General features: G+C 36.9%; 1 long non-coding RNA gene across 1 annotated transcript; it reads right to left on the minus strand.

Moving 5' to 3' along the window:
* Window positions 1–219: 219 nt before the first annotated feature.
* LOC107215821 lies at window positions 220–13,611 on the minus strand. The gene is made up of 6 exons (XR_001525278.2): window positions 13,405–13,611; window positions 8,179–8,440; window positions 4,550–4,744; window positions 3,329–3,413; window positions 1,445–1,488; window positions 220–478 (listed from the first exon to the last, which is right to left on the minus strand). It is a non-coding gene; the product is annotated as an uncharacterized LOC107215821 (long non-coding RNA).
* Window positions 13,612–18,571: the final 4,960 nt, after the last annotated feature.

Consider the following 18,571-nt stretch of genomic DNA (forward strand, 5'->3'; position numbering starts at 1 on the left):
TTTCATCACACAGATTGTAACTGAACTGGTCATCCATACTGAAATACTAGGAATCTTAAAAGTAAAAACAAAAGCAAAAGCAAAAACAAAACTAAACAAAACCCTGAAAACAACCAGTCAGCAACAACAGCAACAACCAAACAAAAGAAAACAACAATAAAAAACCACAAAACAGAACAAAACCACAAAAATACCCCCGTAGATGGAACATGCATCTTATCTTCATCATTTTATTTTGCAATTCAGACTGTAAAAGTTATTTAGATATTCAGGTATCACATTTCCATTGAAACTAATATTGAAGCTAATATATGTCTGAGAAGCTGGACCAATATCAGCTCTCCAATCCAATACTTAATAGAATAAACAATATTTCATTACTTTAATGTGCAGTATAAGTTTCTTTTACTTGGTTGAGTAAATGTTGAGTTCAAGAACCAGAGAAGATTGCAAGGTTGCTCCAACATATCCAGTGGTCCTGGAAGGAAATATAAATAAATATAATAAAAAAAGAAAAATATTATTTGAGATACCATCATGATGCATTCTTAGTCTTTCCAACATATAGGTACACCCCCATTATATCAGTTATTTTCTGTTGTACCTCTCAAATTTGCTTTAGCAATCTCTAGCTTTAAAATTTAGCATTCCCCCACATTCAGGTCAATTTATAAGAGTACTAAAAATGATTCTTGTTTTATGCACAATAAATCTCTTTAATCACCCCATATATCAGTGAAGCCTATACAGCCCAAGTGGCACACATATCAGAGCTGGAGAACTACTTTCACCAGAGCTGTTAAAGTACAGCTTTCAGATTTCCATTTTTCTCTATTTGTTTATGAAGATACCATATTTCATAAAAAGAAAAGGAATATTTTTTTTTCTTCTATTCTTTGTTTGATTGCTCCCTGGATTGATCCCTGAACTTGTAAACATGTTTTCTTGCTGTATTTTCCTGCATTTGATCACCACCTTTAGAAAAGGAACAAGTAAAAATTTTGCATAGAAGTTTTGGCTTTCCTTAATCTTCCAGTTACTTTTCTTAGAGGTATTTAAATCTTATTTTAAGATGTGAAATAGTTTTGGGAAAAAAAATCACTTGTATATTGTGCTTGTGTTATTGGCAAAAAAAAAAAAAAAAAAAAAAAAAAGGAAAGATAGAGAAATAAAAAAAAAAATAAAAACCCCTCTGTTTAGTATGGGCACAACTCCATATCTCCATGCTGATATGCTGAGGAATTTCAGTTACCAGATTCCATGTACAAAAATTCTCCCCTCTGAAAAAAGAAAAAGGGGGGCTGCAAGGGTTGGTGTGTAGCTTCATACCAGAATCTAAATGAAGCATTCAAATGAACCAGGAAAATCAGTGCTAAATTTGGTGGATAATAAAAATGAGGAAATTAGGGTAATGAGAATCTTTAATAACATAATTATTACTTACTTATTGAGTAGAAATGTTTTTAAGTGATTATGAACTTGTATGACCTACAGCAGAAGGGAGAAAGGGAAAAAAAACATAAAGTCAGTAGAAAATATTTACAGGCTGTACTGGAATTTTTATGTTTTGGGGTTTTTTTAGCAAACATATATGTCATGCCTGCCAATTTTCTTTCAGGTAGTTTTCTTTTTTTCTTCAACTTAATTATGAAAATGTTAATAGAAATACTTACTAGAAGAAGTTTAATATGCAGTGTAACTATCCAGCTGAATTTTACCATTACGACTGTGGCAATTGAGTAAAAGCCAAAAATTGTGTAAAAAATTGGCTGCAGAAAACTTAGTCGGTTTGTGTTAACAAAGTGCTGTACAATATTGGATTTTTAAAAATGTAGTCATAGATGACCAAAAGAAAATAAATACACATTATTACTTAATGAAAAAAATTCTTTTGCAAATCCAGTTACTCAGATTCTAGATTGCAGAAAGCTGATAATTTCTTTACTTTAGTTCATAGATATTTGTGGTCCTCACAGTTTTAATGTGGTCCACATAATGCAGTGACATCAAGGCAGACAATTCCTTCAGCTTTGATATTGATCTACTAGAAACCTGAAATAGTTTGGATATTTCAAGATCCTTTAAGGTGTCATTTAACAGGTGTTTGTTGCCCCTTTTATCTAGCATCTTTAACAATTTCTATCTTGGGAGAAACTGCAGTTAGAGATACTGTGCCCATATTTCTTTATTTGTATTCTAAGAGGTTTAGTAATGTAAATTGCTAAATTAAATTAATTGAATTATGCTGCTTTCAGTACCATTTAAAGAATGAACAGTTTTCCAGGGAAAAAGTAACACATGACATGAATTCACGGAAAAATACAAACACTTTGTTTTGCATCATAGACCTGCAAAGAAGGCAGTCAATGAATTATTATTTGTTAATTTTTTTGAAAGCTTAAGAATGTATCAGTCCTTAAAAATCGGGAAAAAATTCACTACTGAAAAAACAGTAACAAAAGGCAACTTGTAAATAAGTTGTACAAAGAAGTCATTTTAAGCTGATGTTTTGTCCTTTTTTCAGATATACATTAAATTATTGATACTTCTTTGAAAATAATGAAAAGGAGCTATAAGTTACTCCATATTTGCTTCTGTAGAAGCCATGTTTAATTAATGAGTTAGTGAGAAGGGGAATTTTGAAGAAAAATGCTTTATCTTGCAAAAAATGGTCATTAAGAAAGCAACTTTACTAAGCTATTATATTTTTAGTGCAGCAATAAGTGGATTTTTAACATGTTTAGTCTGGATGATATAGCATGCTAGCAATATGAAATTGGAAGAATGATTTTCTAAAAGCAAGGAGTTGGTTTGATGGATCTATTAGTTAAAGTACTGAAACCAAAAAATTCATTGACTATTTTTCTTAAGCACGTTTGCTTTACTGATGCTGAACTCTAAGTATAGAAAGTGGTCCTCTTGTAGGTACTTTGTAGTATATAGCTAACTTGGATTATTTCATAAGGATGGTTAGAATGGGCAAAGTTACTAATTTGTCAACTAATATAAAGTAAAAGATCTAAATGTGCAAAAAATCCTAATAAACTCAACAAATCCTAGAACTTCTGTGCCTTTCAATTTTATTTCTCTATTGGACATTCATTTGTTTCTTTAATTCAGATCCAAAACACTCTGCATTTATACAAAGATTTGATTTTCGTTAAAAATAATTTCCATTCTCTCTGTATTGTGGCTAAAACTTATGAAAGAGATTTTCGTGAATTCTTTAAGCAAAAATTAGGAAGCAAACCTAAAATAATTGTTTCAGTGTATTTCAAAATTTCAAGTGACTTTAAATGCTTCACATATTTTTGGTATTGTGACTTACACTTTTAAAACATAATTGTGAAGAAATGTCTGTCGTCCTTCTTGACTCAAACTACAAAGATGCCTCTGTCTGTGAGATCTGGATTCTGCTTGGATGAAAATAAGATACAAACTCCAAGAACAGTAACATTACTAATAGAAGGTGATTCTATATGTTCTCTGTCACAAGTGGGTATTTGGACTACTTTTCCTTGTATTCTACAGATCTGATGACCCTTAAACATATGGCAAAACACTTTTGTTCAGGTTAAAAAAAAATATATATCTTTTTACACTTCTTTATCTGGAAATTGTACAGACAGTTATTATAGATATCAAGCTCAGAATTTCTACTGTTCTGTCAATTGAAGTTGGAGAGAGGAAGGAAGGGCAAGAAATAATATTTCTGAGTTAGAACTGAAGAACCTTCACATTAAAAGTAGTGACGGAGATTATATTTTTCTGAAAAATTAAAAATAATTATTAAAATGTAACAGGTAAATGGTTGAAACAGAAATAAATGCCTTATTTATAATAACTCTCTTTAGCCAGAATTAAAAGTACATTTTCCAAACAAAATTAAATTCCTACCAAAAAAAAAGATATTAATAAAGCAAACTTGTTCCTGTTCCTATTGCATATGCAACTGTAGTGCAAACAATAACCAATGATCCACAAAGGTAATTTTTTTCTAGTACCTTTACAATTAATGGGATGCAGATGCAATCTGAAATGGAAATACATCACAAGATCTAAGTTACTGAGAATAAGTGAAAACTTTCTTCTGTGAAAAGCAGAGATACACACAAATTCTTCCTGTTTCTTAACCTTATGTACAACTGGGATTTTCTGTGCGCATTACAGATGAGGTGATGTGTTACACTCTTGAAAGAAATACAGTTAGACATGATGCAAATCACAATAGAGAACAACTCAACCAGAAAGAACAGGAGAAATCATCATAATGCTGAAGTATGGAAAGATTTATCAATCTGAGCTAAAAATTGCTAAGGTTAACTGAAAATGTTCCCAAAAGATGTTGTAAATTCAGTGCTGGGATTTGTTTATTTGTTTAGGGTTTTTTGTTTTTCATTTAAGAAAAATGAGCACAGAAAACATTCCATTTGTATTTCTAAAAGCTGTGCTGATTTGAGTATGGTTGGTGTCTTCTGACATGCTAGAGGTGACATCTCCTTCTCCCTTTATTACCCAAATGGTCTATATTGTGACAGAAAGTACTTACCATTTCTTGTTTCTGTGGAGTCAGTCTGCAGAGCCTTATATAATATTTCCAAGGAAGATGATACTGAGAAGTATATGAAATACCTTAGCAGGCAGATTTCCTCTAAAAGCACTGCTCTTTTAGGGAAGAACATACACGTTTCTTCTATTTCAGAGATATAATATCTTCCAAAGAAGCATCCTGTGCACACAAGCCCTGTGGAATTCATTAATTAGAGAACCTTGAGAATTCATTAAATAGAGAAGCCTGCGGTTCACTATTAAACATACTAAACAGGAATATATTTGAAGCCTTTCACCTTTTCATTTGTAAGTAATGTAAACCAAAATTAAGGAGCAGAGTTGCTTCTGGCAGTTCAGTGTAGTTTCTCAAGTGTTATGTAGAAACAAGTCTTTCTCAAAAGTTAACTTAAGAAATTAATTAGAGAATAAATTATTGCTATTAAATACTTAGCTTAGCTAAACTGCTACCATTGTTGAGACTGGTTGAAACAATTTGTGATAAAGCTACACAAATAAAACTCATATGGGAATTGTGGAAAGAGAAAAAAAAAACAACCATTGTCTTTTGTACTCTAGGTACCAAAAATATCTTGCTTTTCTTTTTTCTTTGAATCATATTTATATGTATCTCCATGTAGACAGAGAGACACATAGATGTTTTTTGAATGTTAACTTACTAAGTCCAGCTAAGACAACTAAGTCCTTACTAAGCCAACTAAGTCCAGTTTTTCACACATGTCTGTAAAAGTTAAGTTTTCTTCTATACTGTTTATAGAATAGAGAAATATGACTGTTTTCCTTCTCTTCTGCCAGTGGCTCCTACTGAGAATGATCAATGTAAAACCATCCCTGAAGACCCTAAGAAATCTTTATCTACAAGATAAAGATCCAGGGCATGTCTCAGATCAGAAAATCAAATTCACCAAACATAAACACTCTCCTGAAAAACATATTTGGATTTAATTCTGTCCTCATCCATATGACAAAATGATTTTCTTCTAAATATCTGTATACAAGCAAATATCTGTTTTTATAATAATAGCTTCCAGTTAACTAATTCATTTTGTTTTTTCTTGGGAAGTCATAGAGATCCAGAATTCAAAAGTCACTTGAAAAAATGGAATTACTTTGAAAAGAAAACTATAAAGACGGTTGTTGTATGTTGTGATTTTTGTCTTTCCTTTCTTCTATGGCTAAAGAAGTTAGCTTCTTTAGAAAGCTTCTTTTATTTTACTCTGAGTTTTCTCAGAAGCTTCTTATCCATCCATGATGTCTCTTGGCATTTTTGCCTGACTTCATTTGTGTTGGGATGCATTGCTCTTGAGCATGGAGGAGGTAATACTTGAATATCAGTCCCTCTGTCTTCCAGATTGTGGTGGGTTTAGTGCTGGCTAAAGGTACCAGGGTACTTACTCATTTCTTGCTATAAGATATGAATTAGGAGAAGAACAGAACAGGCTCAAAACTTAAAGGGAATAAAGAAACTTTATTAACAGGACAACAAGAATGAGAAACCATAATAAAGCCTCTAGAAACCCTTCCTCCCCCTACCCAATGTTTTTTCCTTTCCCAACTAACAACATAGAGACAAATTTTGGGATGTTAAAACAGTACTAACTATACAATAGTGTTTTCATCAGTTCTTGTAGGGAGAGGAGTTTTCTCTTGTCATGCCATGGAGACTTCTCCACAAGAAACAGTTTTCTTGTGGCTTTTCATTTCCACAAATAGCAGCTGCCTGGGAAAAGTTCTGCCATCGTGAAATTCCCCCCATTTTCACAGTCCTCCTACAGGTATGTTTAGGGACTATGAACTCATGGGGTATTATTTTAAGGAGGAGTTGTTCAAAGGCAAAGGTTCTCTTCATCTGCCCCTGTGATCATCTCTGGGAAGAGGTTTTCTTCTTCTCTCTCCAGGGTCAAAGAGTCCTCATCAGTTCTCATCTCTCTCTCTCTGTTCAAGCTTCTTGTGGGATCACAGCTACTTCAGCATCTGCTTGGCTTTGTCAATGGATGCCTCTGCTCACACCTATGGTTTGAATACTTCATCCCTCCATATTCTTTCATGAACTAAAGGGGATATTTCAGTGTATCACTATCCGTCTCTATGGCCCTGCCAAAAGAGCTTTCAGCCTCATCCAGAATTTCCTCATTTTCCTGCCATCTGAGGCTTGACTCCTTTACTGACTCTGATGTCTTCATGTTGTCTTTCTACATGACATCACTCTTTTTCTTTCCCTGGAGAGAGGAGCAAGGTCTGCAGGTCTCATCTGTGTAGTGAAAGAGTTAATATCTCGCCCAGTAGCCACAGCAGTCACGGTGTTGGATTTCAGGCTGTACTGGGCACCTGTCTAGCTGCCGCTGAAGGGGAGAGCTGTCCTGGCCCAGCCTGGGAAATAATTTCTTTATTTGTGGAGCAAATACACTGTTGCAGTTTTCTCTGGCTGTTCTTCCAGTGTGATGGATGTTGTCTTATTAGCCTGGAGAGCTACAGTGTGGTTCTGGGTGGAGATGTCCACCTTATGGGAAATGTCCAGCCTAGTGAAAATGTCAATTTTTTTTGAGAAAGTCCCTTCCTTTAATCAATTGCTTCCTTCTACTTTCTGTTTGTTCCCCACTCCTGCTTCTTCCCAATTCTGTGTTAATGTTCTCCCTCCTTTCCATGTATTCCAGGGGATGAATTTTTGGCTTTTCCTCATTGGGCCCTCATTGGGCTTGAAACCAGCTCTCCCTCTCAGCCTCCATGGTATCTTCACCTTTTGACTGCTTCCTGCAGCTCCACCTATTGCTGGAGGTCCTTCACAAGGCCACACCCACTGTTCGGCCACTTCACTCACATTTCCTAATACTTCTAGACCTGTCTGAGCTCTGACACCAAGCTGAGTAGATTGTCCACCTGCTCACACCAAAATAGGAATTTACTTTTTTTAATTTTTTTTTCTCCCCCCTCCCCCCTTGGTTTTGTAAACCCCCTCTTGGTTTAATTTATTTTAATTTAATTTATTTTATTCTGATACGGAGTGGGTGTAATAGACTTTTATCCAGGTATAACATGCTTTTTGAATAACAAGTTAGCAGACTAAAAAGAATGAAAATGTTTTCCTGGTATAGAAGGCACTATTCCTTGTCTTAAGCCACTTTTGGAAAATTGTTCCACAATTTTATGTTAAGAGATTTGATATAAATTAGAACGTGGAAAGTGAGAAACGGAAATCCAAGGCATTTATAAATTGATTCATAAAGGAAGAGGATCTTAATGTAGCATGAGGAAAAAATGCTAAAGCAGAGACAGGATGTCTGTCATGGGAAAGAGTATGTTCAGCTTTATATAACACTTTACCATCAGACATTAACTTAAAAACAGTCTCAGCAGAGTTTAATGTTGATAAAACTGGCTTAAGACTACATCACACTTAGACAAACTGGTGATACCATGAGTGGTTGTGAACCTAAAACATGTCTTATGCCAAGGCCATGATAAACATTCTGCATTTGTATGGATCAGACTTAAATACAATAAAGAAATTTCCAGGTTGGGGGGGGGGGGGGGGGGCGGTGTCGGGAAATCATACACCAGTAAGTTGGAAAGCTCATAACTGGCTAGAAAACCTTTAGAGGGTAGTCTCACCTGACTTGCCTTTGCCTGCAGTTCTCTCATCTTGAGAAATCTGACCTCCGTCAGTTCTTGTATGGTCACAGCTTTCAGTTTCAAAGTTGTGTCAAAAGCTCTTGGACCAGTGTGGTCAAATGCTGTTCTACTGTTAATTTGTAACAAGTTTAGGTTCTGTGAAGAATGCAGCACGCAGCAGTGCAGTGTGACTAGTCACTATGACTGCGAGTCTTCTTCTGGGGCAAACACAGATGTGCCACAGTAACTGGAGGATTTTTGCCTGTGAAAGTACAGCATAAACCCAGTTAATTTTTGAGGCAACATGCCGAGTGGTAAGAGTTGGAATCTGAAAATTATTGTACTTGAACAAAATCACTTGAGTCCAGCTGAGAACATAACAATTTAAATGCTGATTTTGAATTGCTATTATAAGGACTTTGGGCATCCTTTCTTCCCAGTAGAGAATGAAAAATTTATCTAAAAAGTAATTAAAAATTTTATACCATGAAATAAGGGTGAAAAAATCCAAGTTATCCAAACAAAATTAATAAACAAGACAAAATTTATTTATATTTTTATATGAATGTTTATAATTATAGAAGTGGAAGAATGCAAACTGTTCTTTTTGTAAAGAGTGAATGGACACTATTCCTGATTTATTATGAAGACCTCATTTTCTTGTGTTTTATACCATTCATGTTTGTTTTCATATGCTTTTTAAATGTAGACAATAATGAATGTTACAGATAAGGTCTGGTTTTTTTATTGTAAATAATCATCCATTATGGGTTCCTCATAGCAACTTCTTTCCACAGTTGCACTAATTTATGCCAGTATCTATTTAAAAATAAACATTCTGTATAGTAAAGTTCCAACATAGTCGGAATAAACTTATTTAGGACTATTTAAAATTTATTTTCAGATTAACATTTCCACATGGAGTGGAAATTTTCTTGCTAGCTTGTGTCCAGTGTTATCTAGATTTATATTCTGTTTGAGGGATTTGGGTGTGTCAGCAGACAATTAAGAAAAGAAGCAATCAACATATCTTCATTTTAGGCATACTTGGTTTCATCCACATTTCTATAAGACAAATTTAAGATTGCTTTCTTTTTAATGTTTAAATTATACAGGCATAATATAATTTTATGTCTTTTTTAGCATTGGTTCTAAACATTTATACTATGCATAACATACTACTCATACATGAAAAGCTGAAACAAGAATATCCAAAATTTGAAGAAATGGATTGGGATGAGAAGATAGGAGACACTAGTGTTCTTCCAATATTCACTCCTGTACCCTGTCCTTTTCCTGATGATTGTGAAAAAAACTCTCCCTTTGATTCAAACAGAAGTAAATTTGTCCACTAAAATGCAGATCTACATGTCCTACAAGCTCTTTTTCTTACCTAAGGTGACTGCCCAGGCTGAAGAGCATAGACAAGTTATTGAGTAGTCTCATGTTCATGTACCTGTGCCTATTAGAGAGCCTGTTAGAGGCTGGGAAGAGATTATAGCCATTCACTATGGCTAATCCTTCTTCAGATTCAAGTCCAAATAAAAAAAAGGATTACTGTTCAATATTGACCAGGGGGAAAGGGAAGAGGCAGTGCAAAACGTCAATGATTTTTGTATTCATTTTCTGGTCTGTGATGACATTCTCTGTTAAAAATATTTGCCTCAGACATATTGTAGTCAATGACTGGATTGTAATTGCCATGAGCCAACTTACAAGACGGCACTTAGAAGAAATTCTGATGATTGATGTTGAATTTTGCTACTGCATTTATTCTTGGCAAATTAATATGTTTTAATTGTTTGAAGCCAGTGTCCTTGTTTGAAGGACAGGTGTCTTCTGAGGAAGACAGGAGTCTCCCTTGGAATGGAAAATGTAAAGCCCTTCCCTCCAAATTACTATAATTATGAAATTAAGGGGCTGTCAGGTGAAGATATGGGGATAGGAATGTCAGTTCTTTCCTGGTGTGTACAATAAAGCAGACAGCAGCAGCTCTGGCACTCACACCAAGCAGAGCAGGCCCCAGTGACCCCTCCGGGCCGCTCTCCCCTCACTGCTGTGCCGGGCACGGCCGCCAGGGGACGCCGCTGCTCCCGCCGGGCGGGGCGGGGATTCCGCCGGGCCGGCAGGGGGCGCTGTGGCGCGGGCTGGGCCCACACGCGGTGATGGCGGCTCGGCCCGGACGGGAAGGGACGGGAGAGAGGCTTCGCTTCACAAACTCCCCTGGGACAGCCGGTCCTGGTGCCCCCGCAGGACTCTAGGGAGCAGCAAGCTACGATGGCAGGATGTCTCGGCAGGCGGGGCTGCAGGGTTACAGCGCACTGAAAGCTCAGAGCAGTGACAAAGAAATAGCAGGGGTGGGGCAGTGGCAGCACTGCTCTGAGTAGGGCAGGGAGAAGCTCAGGATCCTGGGCATCCAAGCAAGCTTGGCCACTTCTTTTGTTCTTCTTAAGTACCCAGTTGCTAGTGTTTCCTAGCAACTTCTGGGAATAAAATTCGCTAAGTAAAAAGGAGAAAAAAAGGTGTGGGAAAAGCAGGAACAGAAAGGCCTGTATAGAGCAGGCCTTGAGTATATAGGCTTAGAGACAGAGATGGATGCAATGTTTGACCTGAGACCTTGTAGAAAGCTTGAAGCTTTAGAGAAATACAGTGAAATAGAAGTAAGAATAGAAGTTTGTAGTTTAAGCAAAAATATGTTTTAAGCAAGAAGAAATATGCCTTATGTAAGTGAATAAATATGTTAAGCAAGATAGTAGAAAATTTTAAAGTTTAGCAGTATAACTTGTTATAAACGAGTTACAAATTTAAGACATAGCACTGTAAGTTTCTGTAGTGTTATATGATCGGATGAAAAAAGACGCATTGCGGTAGAATTGTATAAGACGAAGGCAATTAATGATTGGTTTATGAAGAGCTTTGTAAAAGTTGTTGATTGGCTATGAAATTTTTAAAAGGCGTTGTATCTAGAATTAAGATGGCTGCTGATGTGCTGGCATTCAATGTAACAACTTCACTGTCTCACCCTTCCCTGAGACTGATATTGCAATAAAACACCTTTTACAATGTCTCTCAGTTCACCCCATCTATCCTGTATCCCAATAAAAAGGAAAGAAACCTAACCCCCCAACAGCCTGTTGTGTGCTTCATGATTTCAAAAGTTTGGCTGTGCCTATAAAGAATGTAAAGAAAGGCTTAAAATATCCTTCATCCTTTGGCATTGCTTATGAAGTTTTGGGGGTTTTTTATGTGCAATTCAGTCCTTCACTCTTGAAGAATTAGATGCATATGTTATCTATCATTTGTTTTCTAAATTATGTATATAAATACAAGATATGTCATGACAGAGAATGTAATTACACTGTTGGCAAGTGTGATAAATATACTACAGTGTTGGCTTTCATAATTGTTAGAGTGAATACAATGTGTTTTATAAAGTTGACTTTTCTAAGAGAAGTTTTGCTAAGGTTTAGATTTCTTTTAATGTGACTGCTGTGTTGTGATAACAATGTTGGTGAAGACTTGTTGAATTTACATTTAAGCAGTGAAGGAATTGAAACCTGTTGAATATATCAAAAATTAACAAATGACCACTACTAGGACTACTGCATATGCTCCAAAAAAGTGGGATGAAGAAAGAACTATGTTAAAATGATTGAATATATACGATCATCTATGAATATGTATTTGGCTGATGCAATACCCAGGGTATATAAGGGATGTTGCTGTGTTGAGTGCTATGCCTCTGGCTATGGCTAAGCACCCAAGCCAAGCACCCACCACTGTTCCTTTTGCTTTATTGACTTTATCCCCTATTGTTCCTTATTACATTTTCTTTAAATTTTAACTAAGGACTGGGTTTCGTTTCTTACAGCAAGCAGTAACAGCATAGTTATTGTGAGATGTGCCCCGCACAGGGAGGCAAAGATTTAGTTTCAGATAAACATTGTTAAAGTGAGAAGCATCGCTTTAAAGCCCGGAAAGAGTGGATTCCGTCCCTCTGCCTCGGGGGATGGGCCCTGTGGGCCTGGGAAGAGTCTCTCCACGCTGGACCCTTGTGGGGTGAAAGACCAGGGATTCTGATTTGGTTTGAGCCCCTGGGGTTTCTCCCTTTCTCTGTCCCTATTAGACCCTAACCTTAAGCTCCATCCTGGTTCTGTCCTACAAAACCCACCACCCTGTCTCTGTTTCAGGCTCTCTGTCTCTGGATTTAAGCTGAGTGTGTTCCTGTGTTGAATAAATGCTTTCCTGAGCAGAAGCCCGTCTCCTTGAATCCCATGTTGTTCACTGGTAACTGTAGCCTCCCTGGATATGGTCCTGCAGCCCCGGAATGAAGCAAATTACCATATGATTATGATAGTCAGTTTCACAATAACTCATGATGATAATTTTATTTTTCCATATAGAGTTAAAAGGAGACAATTTGTTTTGAGGAGAAAAAAAAGATTCTTATTGGTGTTCCTTCCATACCTCACTTCCACTACATCCTACTTACTGTAAACATCATGTTTACAGTACATACAGTACATACAGTTACAATACATACAGTACATACTGTATACATACAACAATTACATTATTATAAAAAACCCTGAATCTGAGAAGAAAAATTATGTAGCCTTCCTATACACATTTATAGTGATTCTATGATAATCTATATAATATTAATAAAATGTGCACTCCCATATTATATCTTTTATCATTAGTTTTGTAGGTTAAAAAGCAATCACCATATTTTTCATGAAGCCTGCAGTGGAGGAGAGATACTAGAACACAGGAGGTAAGCCCTATTGTCAGTTTAAGAAGAAACCCAGGTACAACACTGCGCTTAAGTTAATTAGGCAATGCTAGGTGTGTGCTCTAAAACTGAAAGTAGTTTAAGCCATTTTTTTCAAACACTGGGATACAAAAAATGACATTGTAAGTTGCTATCTTACACTTTTTTCTCCCCTCTGTCTGCATGTCCCCTGGTTTTATTGGTACACTCCAGACAGAAAAGTCATTTCCATCAAGATGACAGATAGTGTGGCAAAGTGGGCTTCCTAATAAGATTTGTACGAGAGAAACCAGGAGCTTATTGTCACTCCATGTGGAGACCTCTTAGGCATTGCTGCTCTGGAGAGAGAATGTTGAAATGACCAGTCATAATCTCAGCTGCATACTGTGGTAGCAATTGGGAAACATCCTAGTGTCCATTTATATTCCTCTCCCGCTTACTCAGGCACTCACCTTTAGTGCAGAATTTTATTTCCAGCGCAGGTCAACTGTATCTTACAACACCAAAAAAATTTAAATATTTGTTGCTGGATCTAATGAAAATGGTATCTTTAGCTTAGTATCACTGTGGTGGTCTGACATTTAGGGAAAGAAGTGGGAAACACCCATGGAAGTGATTTCTCTGGAAGAAGCTACTGGGAGCTTCCTCTGTGTCTGAGATCAGGCCAATAGCTGGCCGCTTGTGAGAACTGATAGCATTTTGCACCAGTGAAAAGTTCATCTCTGTGAATACCACCTTTTAAAAACCCAAGCCTGGGAATTCTTCCGCTTTCTTTCTGACCTTGAAAGGCGGCAGAGTTCTGGTGCGGCTGGCCCCGCTCCCCTGCGGCCTGTGCGGCCTGTGCGGCCTGGGTTGGGCTGGGCCGGAGCCCAGCGGTTCTCAGGCAGGGGATGGAGACTGTGGGACCTCCACCCCTCCCCGGCCTGTACAGACGGCTCCAGGCCAAAGATCATCCGCCCCTCCCAGCGGCTGCTGGGCTGAGAGGCGCCAGCACGGCCTGAAATCTGACACTGTAACTACTTGCTGCAGCCTCGCAAGATTTAACTCTTTCATTACACAGATGAGACCTGCAGACCTTGCTTTTCTCTGCAGGGAGAATCGATGTGTAAAGAGACAACACAAAACATAACGGTCAGTAAAAGAAGGAGTCAAACCACAGATGAAAGAAGGATGAGGAGGTGCTAGATAAGGCTGAAATATACTTTTGGTAGGGCCATGGAGATGGACAATAAATCTCCTTTAATTCACGATAGAGTACTGGGGGAATGAAGTATTCAAGCTGTAGATCTGGGCAGAGGTATCCATTGATGGAGACAAGCAGATGCTGGAGTAGCTGTGATCCCACAAGAAGCTTGAACAGAGAGAGAGAGATGAGAACTGATGAGGACTCTTTGACCCTGGAGAGAGAAGAAGAAAACCTCTCTTCCCAGAGATGATCACAGGGGCAGATGAAGAGAACCTTTGCCTTTGAACAATTCCTTAAAATAATACCCCATGAGTTCATGGTCCCTAAACATACCTGTAGGAGGACTGTGAAAATGGGGGGAATTTCATGATGGCAGAACTTTTCCCAGGCAGCTGCTATTTGTGGAAATGAAAAGCCACAAGAAAACTGTTTCTTGTGGAGAAGTCTCCATGGCATGGCAAGAGAAAACTCCTCTCCCTACAAGAACTGATGAAAACACTATTGTATAGTTAGTACTGTTTTAACATCCCAAAATTTGTCTCTGTGTTGTTAGTTGGGAAAGGAAAAAACATTGGGTAGGGGGAGGAAGGGTTTCTAGAGGCTTTATTATGGATTTTTATTCTTGTTGTCCTGTTAATAAAGTTTCTTTATTCCCTTTAAGTTCTGAGCCTGTTCTGTTCTTCTCCTAATCCATATCTTATAGCAAGAAATGAGTAAGTACCCTGGTACCTTTAGCCAGCACTAAACCCACCACACAGACATTTCTGAGGTCTTATGTGTATACTGCAGAGAGTTCTTCAGCTGCTTCAGCTGACCCTGAAGTGGCTGTAAGGCTTCTAATACACAATAGACTATCCTTCAAAACACATACCAAGAGTTCAGTTAACAATAATTCAGCTGAACTGGTGATAAGACCATTGGGAATTTCTGTTTTAATGTCTAACATGTGAACAAAGTTTAGGCTGTCTCAAAGATGCAAACGAATGCAGTGTTGGTAACACTGACATGGGAATCAGGGGCATAGGTAGTTTTTTAACACCCTGAGGCAACAGAACTGTATTAGGAATGATGGGATTTGTGTTTTCCTTGGGGAAACTTCAGGTGACAGTTAAAGAGGCTAATCTGACTGTGAAAGAAAATCACAGAGTCCTTCTGTGGAATTAAAAACGCTATTGCAATGAATTCCTCAGCAAACAAAAATACAGACTTAGTGATTGTTAATTGGATATTTACTATGGATCTCTGTCCAGAAAAAGTATTCAGAAAGGCATATTGATACTGATATTAGGATTTTTTTTTTAATAATTAGTTTTATGTCTACAAGTGGGTTATAATCAGCAAATATTTTAATTAGTTGTTTAGGCCCCACATGTTTTACTTTATTAACATCTCTTTCTGTCAAACTTATTAGAGAAGGATTATAAAGCTCAGATAAAGCATGCTGTTTTAGGCACAGCAGGTGCACACAGCTGGTTTAGGATTGGGTTTTTTAATTAAAAAATACACTGGCCAGAAGGATAAAAGAGCCATCTCAGGCTGACACTGTTATCCACACTAAGTTATATGAGAGCAGAAAAAGAAGTGGAATAGCCTCAAGTACAAGAAATGAGTATATCACAACTCAATATTTTAGTAGACAGTAGTAAGAAATAAGGAGAACGATGGTGATAACTTGGGGAGAAATTTTGAAATATACAGTATAAGGTACATTTGGAAAGGAAAAATATCCTTCATTTTAAAAGGAAAGCAACCATCTTTCTCTTTGTACTTCAAACTAGCAGATTTTTTTTATTTTTTTCCTGTAATAGGCTTTAAGAGGGTGTTAGGTTTAGCTGTATCCATATTTTGTATTCACAAACCAGATGATCTGGTAAAACATATGCTACATTCTTTCCCTGGGTAGTACAGTAACTAAACTAATTTACTCTCCTAGAAGCATAGAACTGATTGGATTCAGACTATAACCTGAAGCAATTCCAGAGAACAGTACAATTTCAAGTTGCCCCATACTATATGTTGCAGCTTCATTGAATATAATTTTTCATTTTTGTGCATTGCATGTACCAGGAAACTAAAGTTCAGAATATTACTAGTGACTATATTTTCTTTTTTTTTTTTCTTTTTTTTTTTTTAGTGTTCTTATCTACTGTGCTGTCTTCAACTACTAATGCAAAAAGTTCATACAAAGCATGTATTTATTTTTACAAAGTTGTATGCACTTCTGAGCATGCTAATCTTTTCTTTACAGCCACCAGAGCAAGACAGCAACATAATGTAGCTAAATTAAAACTAGCAAGACAAAATTGTGAATATAACCTGCAGTTTAACCTCAGACTTATCCTCAGGAGAGGGTTTACTTTTAATACTTACAGCCAAAACTGTGGGTTCTTTAAACAAATGAAATTTTAGAGAGGTTGCATAACTTTTGCATTGACGACAACTAGTGAGCAGACAAAATCCTGGAACATATAATCCTTGCCTGCCTGCTTCTGAAGAAAAAGTTGATGATAATTAAATACTTTTTATCAGAGAGTAGAGAAAGTTCTTGCCAAATGACAGAGTTTAAAATTGTGCAGCAAGGACAAGCAGTTCTTAGCACACAGTTCAATAATGCAATTGTAGCAACATTGTTTCAGTCTATAGAAATAGTGCAGAATAAAACTATTTTTTGATACAAAGATCAAAAGATACAAGTACAGTGACTGTAAATGTTAGCCTCTACATAATTAGGTTAGGAAGAATGCCAAATTAATTCTGGAAAAATAATGCCTGTAACCTTTGGGAGAGGCTTCACTGTACTGTTTTTAATCTGTGTGGTTGAAATGTTAGCTGGTTGGTTAGGAAGGTCAGGGTTTTTTTATAAGAGAAGAAAAATCTGTATCTACCAAACAGAGTGAATCAAACTCAATCTTTTTTCCATTACCAGCAAGCATATGTTTTCTTCAGTAGTTCAAATGTTGTTACATGTTGTGAATCTATAGAAATATTTTTTGTATTCATGCGGATATATATCAGAGACAAGTAATAGTTGTGTTAAGACTGATGAATATCCACTTTTAGATTTTTAAGAAAACCTTTCTTCAACTAATGGTCTTTAAGAACACCTCCATGATAATGATTAATTCTTACCCTAGCTCTCACTGTATATGCAGAACCATTATCCTTAACAGCCATGCTCTAAATTAGTGACTGTATGCCACCACAAAACATATGAAAAACCAGAGAAGTACCCAGTCATATGGATTGTGACTGAGGTTTCTGCTCCAGCTACTTATTCTGAGCTCCTCACTGAGAATAATGCCCCTTAATTTATCTTTTGGGATAGTTTTTGGGACAGACTCTGTTCTGATCCCTGTGGCAGGGGTTGACATCTCACTTGCTCCAGCAGCTGGCAGCATGAACTAGGTGCACCTGAACCCTCAGTCTTACTCCAGTTGTTGAAAGCACATCTACTCACACAGCCAGAACCACTTAGTCCCAGAAGCACATACAGACACAGAAAAGAGATGAGCATGCTTACCAAGACCTTTTAGACTTGACCACCCCCTTTTACACCCATTTCTTCCCACCTCCACTTTTTTCCTCCCCTGACTTTTTCTCCATCAGTTTGCACAGTCCTACTGGCCTGCCAAGCTTCTGGATCCCCCAGTTTGCATCCTGGTTAGCTGCAAAGCCTCTCTTTGTTGCAGTTCCTTAGTAGCCCATCAGTCAGTGTATTGAACAAGTTTGCTCCTTGCCTTTGTCTCCATTATATTTACCTGTCACTTTTATGTATCTGTATATTTTGTCCATTGCTTCTCTTTTTTCTTTGCCATCCCCTTTGTTTAGATGCTCAGTCTGTTTATCCTCCTGAAATGTAAATTCCCATGTTCCAGTACCCTTACCAATGGGCACACATGATGAAATTTGGTCATTTCATCTGCTTTATCATTTGTTAATCCCATTCAGGACACTGTTCCTGTTTATGTCTTCCTACTTATTTTGCACTGGAAAGGTTCTTGGCCAGATACCAGATATTGGCTAGAGGAAGCAAACACCTGTTTCTACATACATTTAAAGCATTTAAAATCCAACCAGCCCAACACACATACATCTTCTAGAACAGCAGACAATGAAATGGAAGTTGTGTTTATGGTATGGTGATGAAAAGACCTATCATGTTCCAGTAGTAATGATTTTACTTAGAATTGTTCTGACAACGAAAAGGACTTTGAATGATAATTGAGGTTGAATGTTTAGGGTAGAATTTGAACATCAGAAGGCAAGGTTTATACTGATGTATGGTTTGGGAATAATTTTAATTTCATACATTCTAAACAAATGTAATGATTTTAGTTATATTTTATTGCATGTTTTTCAGTCAAGTTCTCTTTTTTATAAAATCAGAAATATTGAGTTAAATATTTACTTTCTCCTAAGAAAGACTGGAATGA

The sequence above is a fragment of the Parus major genome, chromosome Z (assembly GCF_001522545.3).
Source record: "Parus major isolate Abel chromosome Z, Parus_major1.1, whole genome shotgun sequence".
Classification (NCBI taxonomy): domain Eukaryota; kingdom Metazoa; phylum Chordata; class Aves; order Passeriformes; family Paridae; genus Parus; species Parus major.